The sequence below is a fragment of the Giraffa tippelskirchi genome, chromosome 8 (assembly GCF_054371585.1).
Source record: "Giraffa tippelskirchi isolate mGirTip1 chromosome 8, T2T-mGirTip1v1.2.pri, whole genome shotgun sequence".
NCBI lineage: Eukaryota > Metazoa > Chordata > Mammalia > Artiodactyla > Giraffidae > Giraffa > Giraffa tippelskirchi.
In genome coordinates, this window is record NC_137282.1 from 52163694 (window position 1) to 52176800 (window position 13107).

At 35.7% G+C, this 13107-nt stretch overlaps 1 long non-coding RNA gene across 1 annotated transcript in view; it reads right to left on the reverse strand.

The window, feature by feature from the left end:
- LOC145516334 (uncharacterized) overlaps positions 1–12769 on the reverse strand; it is a 35008-nt gene extending 22239 nt beyond the window's left edge. The window contains exons 1-3 of the long non-coding RNA XR_014061305.1: positions 12658–12769; positions 11810–12037; positions 6960–7075 (exon numbers count right to left, since the gene is read on the reverse strand). This is a non-coding gene — a long non-coding RNA (uncharacterized LOC145516334). The remainder of the gene's footprint in view (positions 1–6959; positions 7076–11809; positions 12038–12657) is intronic.
- Between the last annotated feature and the right edge of the window lie 338 nt (positions 12770–13107).

Here is a 13107-nt window from a genome sequence, read left to right on the forward strand (position 1 = left end):
AATATCTTCTGCTTCTGTTAGGTCATATAGTTTCTGTCCTTTATTGTGCTCATCCTTCCAAGAAATGTTCCCTTGGTATCTCTAATTTTCTTGAAGAGATCTCTAGCATTTCCCATTCTATAGTTTCCTCTATTTTTTTGCATTGATCACTAAGGAAAGCTTTCTTATCTCTGCTTGCCATACTTTGGAACTCTGCATGCAAATTGTTATATCTTTCCTTTTCTTCTTTGCCTTTAGCTTTTCTTCTTTTCTCAGCTACTTGTAAGGCCTCATCAGACAACCATCTTGCCTTTTTGCATTTCTTTTTCTTGGGGATGGTCTTGATCACTGTCTATTATTAGAAGGACTGATGCTAAAGCTGAAGCTTTGGCCACTTAATGTGAAGCAGACTCTGGGAGATAGTGGAGTCTGGCTAACCAGGGGGTGACAAATCCGGACAAGACTTAGCAACTGAACGACAAGAATATTAAAGTAGTCACTTCAAAAAAAAATTTTTTTTGATGTGGACCAATTTTAAGCCTCTGTTGAATTAGTTACAATATTGCTTCTGTTCTATGCTTTGCTTTTTTGGTGGTGCAGCATGTGGGATCTTAGCTCCTAGCCAGGGATCAAACCCACACCTCTTGCATTGGAAGCCAAAGTCTTAAACGATGGAACCCAGGAAATTCCCACCAGTCACTTTTATTTTTTGATGAAATACTGGTAATATATATGTAATTCTGGTATGATATATAGTAAGTAGCCTTCTATTCTTGGATTTTGTTCTTAAAATGTCAATATCTGAATAAGCAGCAAAGCCATCTGTAAGTTTTTTTGTTTTTTTTTTTTAGTATGTGCTGTGCTTAGTTGTTCAGTTGTGTCTGACTCTTTGTGACTTCGTGGCCTGTAGCCTGCCAGGCTCCTCTGTCCATGGGGATTCTCCAGGCAAGAATACTGGAAAAGGTGGCCATGCCCTCCTCCAGGGGATCTTCCCAACCTGGGGATCGAGCCCAGGTCTCCCACATTGCAGGCTGATTCTTTACCATCTGAGCCACCAAGGAAGCCTCTTTTTAGTATAACATTGTTTAATTAACAACACTTCAACATATAATATTACTGAGACATTCAGAATATATATAAATATATGTATATATATAAATTGCACCATATTTGTCATTATGTACTTCAAAAATAAAATTAAATAAAGTAAAATTGGAGGAGGAGAGGTGTATTTTTAGTTTCTAAGAGTCACCATTTTTTTCTGGTAGCATCCTTATTCTTGGGTCTCTATCTTAGATTTCTGAATTTAGAAACTTTCTTAACTCTGTTTATGGGACACACTAATGCCTTTTTGAAGTTCCAATCAGTGCTTTATTCTCAAAGCACACCCATATAGTTGTCCCTGGGAACTCAGGGGACATTCATTGGTTCCAGGACTGCCAAGGATACCAAAATCCATAAAAGTTCAAGCCTTTATAATAATATAAAATGGTATCCTATTTACATATAACATATTCACATCCTCCCATATATTTCAAATCATCCATAGATCATATATGATGCCTAACACAATGCAAATGCAATGCAAATAGTTGACATCATGTGGCAAATTCAAGTTTTGTTTTTTGGAACTTTCTAGATATTTTTTTCCCCAAATATATCTGATCTGACATTAGTTGACACTATGGATGCAGAACTCAAGGATAAGCAGGGCTAGCTGTATATCACCTTTTCTGGGCACACATTAGGACTGAGCAGGTGACGACAACCTTCTCATCTGCTTAACAAATCCGGAGCACTACTAGGGTAAGAAGAAAAACAAAGCAAATAGATTCCAGTCTCAGAAAACTCACTACTCAATCCCTCCACTCAGACTTCAAAGAAGTTCCATTTTGCATTCTCCAGAGACAAAGTGTTTTATTTTCCAGGAAATGATGTTTTCTACAATTCATTCTACTATTTTCCAGAACAAAAACCCAAAAGCAACAGAGATATGACAGTGAGTTCCAGTGAAACATAAATTTATGACAACTATGTTCATAAATGATTAAGTTCATGACTTGTTTACTTAGTGTGCAGATAATGGTTTAATTTATTGAGACTTTTAAACATTCACATTTGTTTTAATTTCAAAGATTTTCCCCCACCACATTTTCACTAATCATATTAATCTTTTTTGATCATTTCTTTTACATGTAAATAAGGTTTCCTGTTTATTTTTAATTTTTAAATGTTATCTGCCCAGCAGCTATCACTTCATAAGTGTGTTTTTCTAGGTTTTTGGAAGACAGAAATTATTTTTAGCAAGTTATGTTTGTCTAACTCTAAATGTGTTTACACTTTTATTCTCTAAAATACTGCTCTTCATCCTATTGTCCCTTCTTTTGTTTTTGTTCTTTGCAACCTGTTGGTTCCACTGTTATGGACTCTTTGCCCACAGCATGCAAGATCCAGTGACAACAATCTGCTATGCAATTTGCATGAATTGCTTTCAAGACTTGCTTATAAACATGACAGTTTGCCTAGCTGCCATAACATATGTTAAAATTTCTTCCCTTTGACTTCATGTTGGGTGGAAGAAGAGTTACTTGTAATCTAGGGACCAAGTCCATATTTCTATCTTATGATTAAACAATGAAAATTACCAACGGTCCCAGTTAAATAACTAATTAGGTCCTAGTATATGATTCCTTAGTGGTTAGGCTTTTATCATAGATCCCCAAACAAAAAATAACTTTAAAAAATGATGAGTTATTTTTTTCAGGCTGCAATAATTCCATAAGGATAATTAAACATTTTTAAAGCTACAGTGAAGGTAAATTGTTATTAGCAGTTTTCCCCTCCTTTTACTACAAGAATGTGTTGAATATGTAGAAAATGCCAAGTTTATGACATGGTTTCCTTTAACCATTACTTAAAAATAAAACACATACCAGTTTCTCAAGGATGTATCTACAGATGGATCTTATTATATAATACATGATATTATATGGTTTGTAATGTTTATAACTAGAACTGCATGAGAGCCTGGAAATAACTTTGTAACAAGCAAATCAGAAAAAACATCCTATACAGTTATGTTGAAAGTTACTTCACTCAGGAATGATGCTGAGACAGTGTTCCACCCCTTATCCAAGAGGGATATGTCCCAAGACCCCCAGTGTATGTCTGAAAATGTGGGTACTACCAAATCCTATATACACTATGTTTTTTCCTATACATTTGTACCTATGATTAGATTTGATTTATATTAGGTACAGTAAAACTTTAACAACTAATAATAAAATAAAACAATTATAACAATGCTGTAATAAAAGCTGTGTGAATGTGATCTCTCTCTCTGTTTGTCTCTCAGAAGGTGTTATTTTACAAATTTAGAGCCTTTTCCATTTTAACTAAGCTTTTATCACATGCTGTGACTGTCATTATTGCAGCTTGAGATGTGACATCAAAACTAGTACAAATTTATTTCTCCCTCTTCAGGATTTCTTGAATAGAAGATTTGTTCTTATCATAAACAAAACAAAAAGATGACCCATAGAATGGAAGAAAATATTTGCAAATGAAGCTACCAACAAAGAATTAATCTTCAAAATATACAAACAGCTCATGCATCTCAATATGAAAAAACAAGCAAACAAAAAACCTAATAAAAAATGGGTACAAGATCTAAATAGGCATTTCTCCAAAGAAGACACACAGATAGCCAAAAGGCACATGAAAAGATCCTCAGCAACACTAATAGTGCAAATTTCCCTAATTTGCAAATTAGAGAAATGCAAATCAAAATTTTAATGAGGTATCACCTCACACAGCGTAGAACGACCATCATCAAAAAAATAAATAAATAAATAAAAACAATAAACAGGAAGTGCTGGAGAGGGTGTAGAGTAAAGGGAACCCTCTGACACTATAGGAGGGAATGTAAATTGGTACAGCCAGTCTGGAGGACAGTATGGAGATTTCTTTAAAAACTAAAAATAGAACTATCATATGATCCTGCTATTCAACTCCTAGGCATATATCCAGAGGAAACCGCAATTCAGAAAACATATGCACCCCAAAGTTTACTGCAGCACTATTTATAATAGCCAGGACATGGATGTGACCTAAATGTCCATCAACAGAGGAATGGATAAAGAAGATATATATATACACACATATACATATATACATGGTATATATATATTATATCAGTTCAGTTCAGTTCAGTTGCTCAGTTGTGTCTGACTCTTTGTGACCCCAATATTATATATATTAATATTTTATATATATATGTGTTAATCAGCCATGAAAAAAGAACAAAGTAACACCATTTGCTGCAACAAAGATGAATCTGGAGTGTGTGATACTGAGTGAAGTAAGTCAGACAAAGACAAATATATGAAATTGCTTATATGTGGAATCTAAAAAAAATGGTTTGCAAAACAGAAATAAAGTCAAGATATGACAAAGACAAACTTATGGTTACCAAGGGGAAAGTGTGAGGGGGTGATAATGTAAGAAATTTGTTACATATACACACTGGTATATATAAGATAGATAGCTAGTAAGGACCTACTCTAAATCACGGGGAACCCTACTCAATACTCTGTAATGACCTATATGGGTAAAGAATCTAAAAAAGAGTAGATATATGTACATGTATAATTGATTCACTTTGCTGTATACCCTAAACTAACACAACCTTGTAAATCATCTATACTTTGATAAAAAAAAAATTCTTACCATAGATCTTAGTAACCTGAGCATAGTAGAGTATTTTTCTTTCCTTATTGAGAACTTTCACTTTTTCACTTACAGGAAGCACTTTATGGCTTCTTTTTGGCATATCCAAAGTGTCATTATCATCACCACTCTTGCACTCTGGGACCGTTATTAAATAAAACAAGGGTGCTTGAACACAAAAGCTGTGAAATCACAACAGTGGCTCTGATAACCACGCTTCTACTAAGTGGGATTTGCTGAATCAAGGAGTGATTCACATCCGGGGCGGGATGGAGTGGGATGGCTTAAAATTTCATCACATCCACAGAATGGCACACAATTTAAAATATGAGTTGTTTGTTTCTGGAATTTTTGTTTAATATTTTTGGATCTCAGTTGGCTGCAGTTTACAGAAACTTCAGAAATGGAAACAGAGGCTAAGCAGGGACTACAGAAATGGAAGCAGAGGCTAAGTGGGGACCGCTGCAGTTTTTGAGGAGTGTATAATATTACACATCTTGAGGCATTTGAGAAAATCTGGGTCTATTTCAGATAACCTCATTTCTACAGAGTTGGGAGCAGCTGTTACTTGTTTATAAACGGTTTTCTGGAAGTGGAGATACCATCTTCAAAGGCTCTGAAAAATTACTCCGGGATCCAAACTCTAAATCAATGCAAAAGCTTTTGATAATCTACTGCTAACTCAAAAAAGTTGCCCCTGGAGAAAGATAATACGAATTAATTTTTTTTATGCACATTGTAAAAATAATACAATTTTGAAGACATTTCCTAGCAACTTTCCATAAATAACCACTCCATAACAAATTATAGATACCACTATTGTGTTTTTTGTCTCGTTATTTTATATTTAATTGCTTCCTGTTTAATTATTCCTGAAACCTGAAATAGCAGGTGGAAGCTGATACTGTGCATTGGATGTTTGCTAAATTAAATTGAATTTGTTTTTAATATGATTCTGAGTTTTTCATCATGTATAACTTGAAAAGTTTTCAGTATAGTATTCTTTTAGGAAGATACGTTTTAGGTCACTGGGGTTTCCATGAGAAGTGTATATTTATTGGAACATCAAGATTGACGTATAGAGTAAGGGCTGTTTTGGATCCTCTCTGCCCCAAGGATTTGCGTTTATAAAATTCATTTAGAAAGTAGTGTGACGTTCATACCTCCTGGTCCCAAAATTATTGCAACATGAGTACAAAATGTCAGTCTGTAAACATACTGCTTTGAAAAAGAAGCGATATTAGCTACAGACATTCAAAAACATTTTATAATGTTTTAATGATGTCAGAATATTTTTCATGTGTCTAGGTTTATTTGCCTTTAAAATGCAAGACTGCTGCTGCAAAAATATCATTAAATGCTAAATTCCAATGTTTGTTTCTGATCACCCTTAAATTTCATTTATATTAATGTGCTATTTTATTATCATTTAGAAGTACAAGGTATACTTTTCTTAGTTTCTGTCTTTCAAATTATTCATTGAACTAAATGAGGCATCTGGCGCTTTGGTTACAGGCCATTTACCATCGAGTTTGGAGATAACAAATAAATTGTTCACCTTTTTTCTTAAAATACCAACTGGTTTGTGTTTCCAAATGGTGTAAAGACAGAAAATATTTTCCCTCAACCTCTGACCCACAGACCCTAGAATACTTAATAAAGCTACATTTTAACACATAATAGCACTAATGAAGTCAACTCTTTTACAAAAGATCAATGAGGATTGTATGCATTTGACAATAAATTCTTCTCCTTCAGAACTTGAAAAGTTTACTTGGTATCTTTTAGATCACACGTGAAATTCACAAAAAGACACACCAACACTTCTCCTGAGTTCTAGCGTTTCTTCCATACACCTTCCAAACCATGCATCATTGCACCTTGTTACTGTTCTAAGTTCACCATTTGTTTTGTGATGCTAAACATCCCCATTTAACTTATCAATGTCATTTAAATAGTTTTCTTATCTCTACAACAGAAAAATACCATGTTCTCAAATAACTGAGAAAAATACTGGGGAGATTTCTTTCCTCCTCCCTCCCTCTTTCCCTCCCTCCCTTTTGCCTTTCTTTCTTCCTCTTTCTTTCTCTTTCTCTTCTTCCCTCCCTTTATTTCCTCCTTTTCCTTTCTGCCTTGTTTCTATTTGTTGTTCAGAGGCTGTCAGATCTGACTCTTTGCGACCCCCATGAACTGCATTTCTATTTACCAATAATTGAAATCTGCATTTCTATTTACCAATTAACCCCACCTACCAATGCAGGAGATGCAAGAGATGCAGATTTGATCCTTGGGTCTGCAAGATCCCCTGGAGGAGGAAACGGAAACCCGCTCCAGTATTCTTGCTTCGAAAATCCATGGAGAGGGGAGCCTGGTGGGCACGGGGTCACAAAGAGTCTGAGCACACACATACAGACAAAATCATTTAATACAAATGTCTCACTGTTTCTTAACTTCATCTATTTTTTAATCATCCCCAGAGTTAGTGCTTTTATTTGGTCTTCATGTGATTATGTTAATAATTTAATTAATCATTTAAATAATTATTAATTTTTGCATCAATTGAATTATGTAGATGCTCTTACAACTATCCCATCCACCTCCACTCTTTTCTTGTTTCTATATTGTTTCAAAACTGAACAATCTTTCTCAATTGTAAAATAATTCATGTCACTCAATATTCATGTTAACCATTATTTTAATGATAAAGAACAAACTTCTTCAGGAAGAGAGGCACTGAAGGCAAAGCAGTTCCTATTGTGGTTTACTGTATTTTCCCCAGTTATAAATTGGGCTTCCCAGGTGGTTCTAGTAATAAAGAACCTGCTTCCCAGTGCAGAAGACACAAGAGATGCAGGTTTGGTCCCTGGATTAGAAAGATCCCCTGCAGGAAGAAATGGCAACCCACTCACATATTTTTGCCTGGAGAATCCTGTGGACAGAGAAGCCTGACGGGCTTCAGTCTATAGGGTCACAAAGAGTCAGACATGATTAAAGTGACTCAGCAAGCATGCACGCAGTTATAAATGCACAAATTCATTGAATGAAGATATCGTTTTGTTATTATAAGAGTTTGCTTAATTTTTCCTCTGTTCTTGCATTATCTAGAAATTCTACAGCATGTTATACAATGATAACAATGGCCTAGAGAAGTATTGCAATCTATTTTGTCACTTATATTACAAAATAATCAAGAAGATGACATAATAAGCCACAGACTGGGAGAAAATATTTGTAAAAGCACACCTAATAAAGGACTGCTATGCAAAATATATAAAGAACACACAAAACTCAACAATAAGAAAAATAACCTGACTACAAAGTGGGCCAAAGTCCTTAACAGACATCTCACCAAAGAAGATATGCAACTTCATTGATGCATTGAGGATGTTACATCCTCAGTGGAGATCTACCATTTGCTAAGCTGTATGGTACTTGCTGGGTGTAATACTGAGCATGATAAAGACAGTGAGGTTTATATTCAGAGGAGGAGACAAAATAAATATATACTATAAAAACACTTTTGATACACACTTTCATGTGCTCGTGGCCTACCACTTTTCAGGGCAGCTCTATGGGAAAATTCTGTTTACTTAGCTAGTTTCCAGCATCAATCATGGGCAATCTTCTTTGAATGACCAAGGACTATATGCAAAGCCATAAATACTTGGACAGTCATGCACATGCACACGTCAGAAGTGCATGAGATTTTATGCTCCCAATGGCAACTCTTTTTTTTTTTAATTAATTTATAACTTCTCTGATGATATGAGTCATTTTTTATTGAAATATAATTTGTTTACAGTGTTTTTAATTTCTGTTGCACCACAAAGTGGATCAGCTCTAAGTATACATACATATCCTCCTGCCTGAGTCTCCCTCCCACCCCTGCTCCCATCTCACCTGGCTAGGTCATCATAGTGAACCAAGCTTCCCACTAGCTATCTATATACTATGTGTATATGCCAATGGTACTCTCTCAGTTAGTTCCACTCTCCCCTTTCCCCTCTATATGTGCATGGCCACTCTCCAATGGCAACTCTGAATCAGTGGAATACAAGTAGGTGTCCATTGGAAAAGATCCAGCACACAGAATAATGGAAAGGTTTATTTAATGCTTATCAGAGACAACAGTTTGGGGCAACACACTACAATGGTTGGAGCTCCACCTTTTGAGATACCGTGACCAAAAATCTAGTATAGAATTCTGTTTGTCAATGTCTAGAATAAGCAGCTCCAGTATCCAAAGTGTGGACAGAGGGTAGATCTTCTCATCACCATCCAGTTACTCACTTGTGCCAGACGTGCTGCAGGTCCTCTGCCAGTTGTTCTGGTGCTTGAGGGTTGTATGAGAGCATGTCTACCAGGGCAGGATTGGCAGCAGAGCAGATGTTTCCCCAAAATTAAAGTTAGCATCACCCTGTTGTGACTTTCGGCTCCCCTGTTTGTCATCTGTAGGGACAATCCCAGGTCCAGTACAATGGAGGTAAGGAAGAGTATGTCTAATCTCAGTGGATTGATGGGGGACAGTCTTGATATGTCCATGCACCTTGATAACATGGCCCAATAAGCAGAAAACAAACAAGGACTCAAATTCATCAAGAATAAAAAAAAGCTCTATTTTAAATGTGAGCAGTCACATTTGTCTCTTGAACAAATATTAAAGTGCACAACTTTAGAAAGTCAGTATGATTAGACCTGGTTGTCCATGACACCAGCAGTTACAGGAATGAATTCATTTCATGTGTGAAAATGAAAATTAATTGCATGTGTCCAACTGATTGGTTCATGGAATGTCTAAGAATCTGGTTAAACATTATCTCTGGGTGTGTCTATGAAGGTGTTCCTTAGTACTTTCATTCGGAGACTGAATAAAGCAGATGGCTCTCCCCCATGTGTGTGGGCCTGATGCAACCTCTTGATCCTCAGATAGAATTAAAAGGCAGAGGAAGGTTCTTTGACTGCTCAGGTGGGATAGTAACCTTCCCCTGCCCTCAGTACTGTTTGTCAGGCTCAGACTTAGGTTGAAATCTATACCATTGACTCTCCTGCCCTCAGGTCTTCCAGCTACATCATCTGCTTTGCTGGGTCTCCAGCTTGCAGTCAGAAATTGGGAGAAACACAGCTTGCAGAACTGCCTCACATAATTGTCTCAAGAGTCAATGGCTAGTAATAGACAATGTCAGATTTGAAATCCAATGCCATGTTACACTAAATTTTGTTTTCTCTTTGTACCATCACTTCCTGCTAGCTTTGTACCCAAAACCAAAAGCAAAAAGAAATAAACATAATATTTGGAGTTAAGACGAGTAGTTTCTGTTTTTCTTCAGGGTTCAGGTTTAAAAATTATTGGTCAATGTCGAAGCAGCTTCCTTCTTTCTTTCTTTCCTTTTTTAAAGAAACATGTAGCTTGAATGTTTATTTTTTGTACTGATATTAGTTTGGATGTGCCAACTTTGGCACCGAATGTGTATGTCATTTTTTATTTTTGTTTTATAAACATGTAAATAATAACTTGTTAATAATAGTAAATCTTTAAGCAGCTTCCTTTTTGTTGTAAGAGTTGAAGAGTATGCTATTAATACAAACACTTTGAAACAATAAAACGTACTTTTCATCTTTATCCTATCTGCCTTCATTCTTTTGTGGTGCTTCTGGGGCCTTTTCTAATTTCTGATAACACATGTGAAAGGAAACAACTATGGCAAGTTTCAACAAAATGTTGAATACCAGAGAGAAGTTGGGACAAGTACTGAAGTAGCATTTTATTCTTTACCTTTGCACACATCTCCATTTGTAAATTGCTCTTTCAATTCAAAATGCTAAACTTTGTTACGTTACACTGGCAAGTTCTTTCTTTACAAATAGACATAGTTTAATAGATCATGGCTTAATCTTATGATACTATTGCTTTTCCCTTTTGTATACTGCAGTATTTGTAACAAAATATACTATGCTTTTGAGCATTTGATCTTCATAAATCATGCAAGGGTTTAGGAAGTTCAAGAGAAGGAATAATTAGAAAGCTGTGTATGGCATTTACTGTTTGACCCTTAATGCAAACACAGAGATGTAGAAAATAGATGCTATATGCTTATTATTTAAATCTTATTGTACATACTTCCTATTATGCTAGATTATCACTTATCAGCATGAATAGTTAGATATAAAATATTCTAAGAGGGGAAATAATTATTTGGTTAAGAAATTAAACTGTTTTCATGAAAGATAGCACATGTCAGCCCAGCATCCAGATTCTGGGATCTGAATACAGTCAGAATTATTTTTGAAAAGTTATTTCAGTCTTCTAAAGAATTAAAATCCCAGAAATATTTTCCTCCCTTATCAACAATAGGCATGAAATACTTTTACATGAATACTGACAAGCACAGTGCTTATCTTTATAAAAGAACAAAAATAACTCTTGAGGATGTTTTCCCCAAACATTCTTTTTGTTCTTTTTGTTTTTTACCCAAATAGTCATGTCCTCTTTTTGACGAAATAATTATTCCATTATGTTCTTCCAGTGAGTACTTAAAAGATAATGCCGTCCAAGAATATTAAGGTACAACCCAGAATGTTTTCCTTCAGCTTTACTTAAAATTATCTCAAAGACATAACCTTTTTCTATTAGTAAAAATGTTAATGGCCTTGTAAGTTGTTTGAGCTAATTTATAGTATGGATGTATTAGTTCAAAGTTTTTATATTTTATTTTATCCACATAAGCAATTAGAATTATTTTAATCTATTTCATCTCACCAGCTCTTTCACGTCCTAAAGTGGTACACAGAAGGTCTAGAATTTGTGACTTTATTCCAAAGAAAATTTTGAGCCAGTCTTTATTTGAGAAGTAGTATAATGACAAATGTACACACTTGCACTCAAACATACAAAGACAGGTCAGTTTAAATGTCCATTTGTTTACCTCTATCCCATCCCAAGAGCCCCTAAATAAGGAGCAGAGAAATATTTACTCAGTAAACTGAGTTCACTTTAATAATCAACTCAATCTCTTTCAGATGGCCTGGTTTGTCAGATTTCCCTTTCCCATCTGCCACTTGCCAAGGGACCAGTTAGTATCACTGGCCTTGGGCATACTCCTACCTTCTGGTCTTGCTGCCCCAGCTGTCACATCACTCAAATCCAACCATGACATCCCTGGTAAATCAGCAGTCAGCACCTTTAGTAGCTTCTAGGTTCCTCTCACAGTCCTGGGGGAATGCAGCTCCTGGGTATCTTCCTTTTTACATAGAACCCAAGGAAAATCCTTAGAAGCCCAAATCAGATTCTCCTTCTGTCTAATTATTCCAGGTTCCTTGCCAATTTGATATCCTATAGCAGTTTTGGGTAAACAGAAAATGTATATATGTGAGTGAATGATAGGATCTAGGGAATAGGGAACCCTCAGCCTCTCACCACCTCCCTTTTTTGCTTTTCTTTCATCCTAACTCAACTGCACCATCCAAGGCCAGAGCTTGAAGAGCTGTGACTGCACATCTGCTTTTTCTGGCCACTGTGTTGGTCTCCCTGTCCCTAGGTTCTCTTTCAGTCTGGCATGACCTGGCTTTCATATCTTCAAAGAGGCATTTTCTCTACCTCTTTCCCTGATGTGTAATGTGGAATGGCCACCCAGGTAACTGGCTCACAGTGAAGAGAAATAAATGCACAACTTAGCATTTTCAAAAAGTTGCCTTCCAAACGTAATTTTGGATGAAATTTCATTTATATCATGGAGCAAGATTGAAATTCTCTCTTCCTATGACCAACCATGATTTGAGATATCAAAACAATAGTTCAGGATCCAATTTCATGATTCAGATCTTATTTGCCAAAATTCTAGGACAAGAACATTCTTAGTAACAACTGTTTTGGTATCCTAAGCTATGTTTGATGATAGGAGTGAATTTCAGCCTCTCTAGAAGGCATTTGCTTTCTGTGAGCGAGAGTATAACCTTTTTTTTTCCTCTTCTTTTTTTTGGTCTTTGAATCAATAAAACTAAGGCAAGGCTGAGTTTAGCAGTTTTTTCCACCCAGTCATAGTCCATTCAAACGTAGATGTAGAACATTGATGAATCCTGTTACCTGGATACCAAGGAATGTCTGATCTAATTGAGTCACACAGACATCTGGTTAAAGTAGGAAAAAACCAAGGACAGAATTAGAAAAAGCTTTCTTTAGATGACTAGTATTTTATAGCATTTCTAAATCAAAAAGGATTAATTGACTCAGCCTTTGAAGTTACACTTTTAATGCATCCTTTATTTATGCAACTCTGCCATTTTCCCTTATTTCTATTGTAACTGTTTCTTGTCTTAATGCATTAAGATAAAAGGCATGATTTCCTCAGTGAGCACATGTAGGTTAACATGAGTTTCAAGTAAATAACCTCCAAAAATATGTAA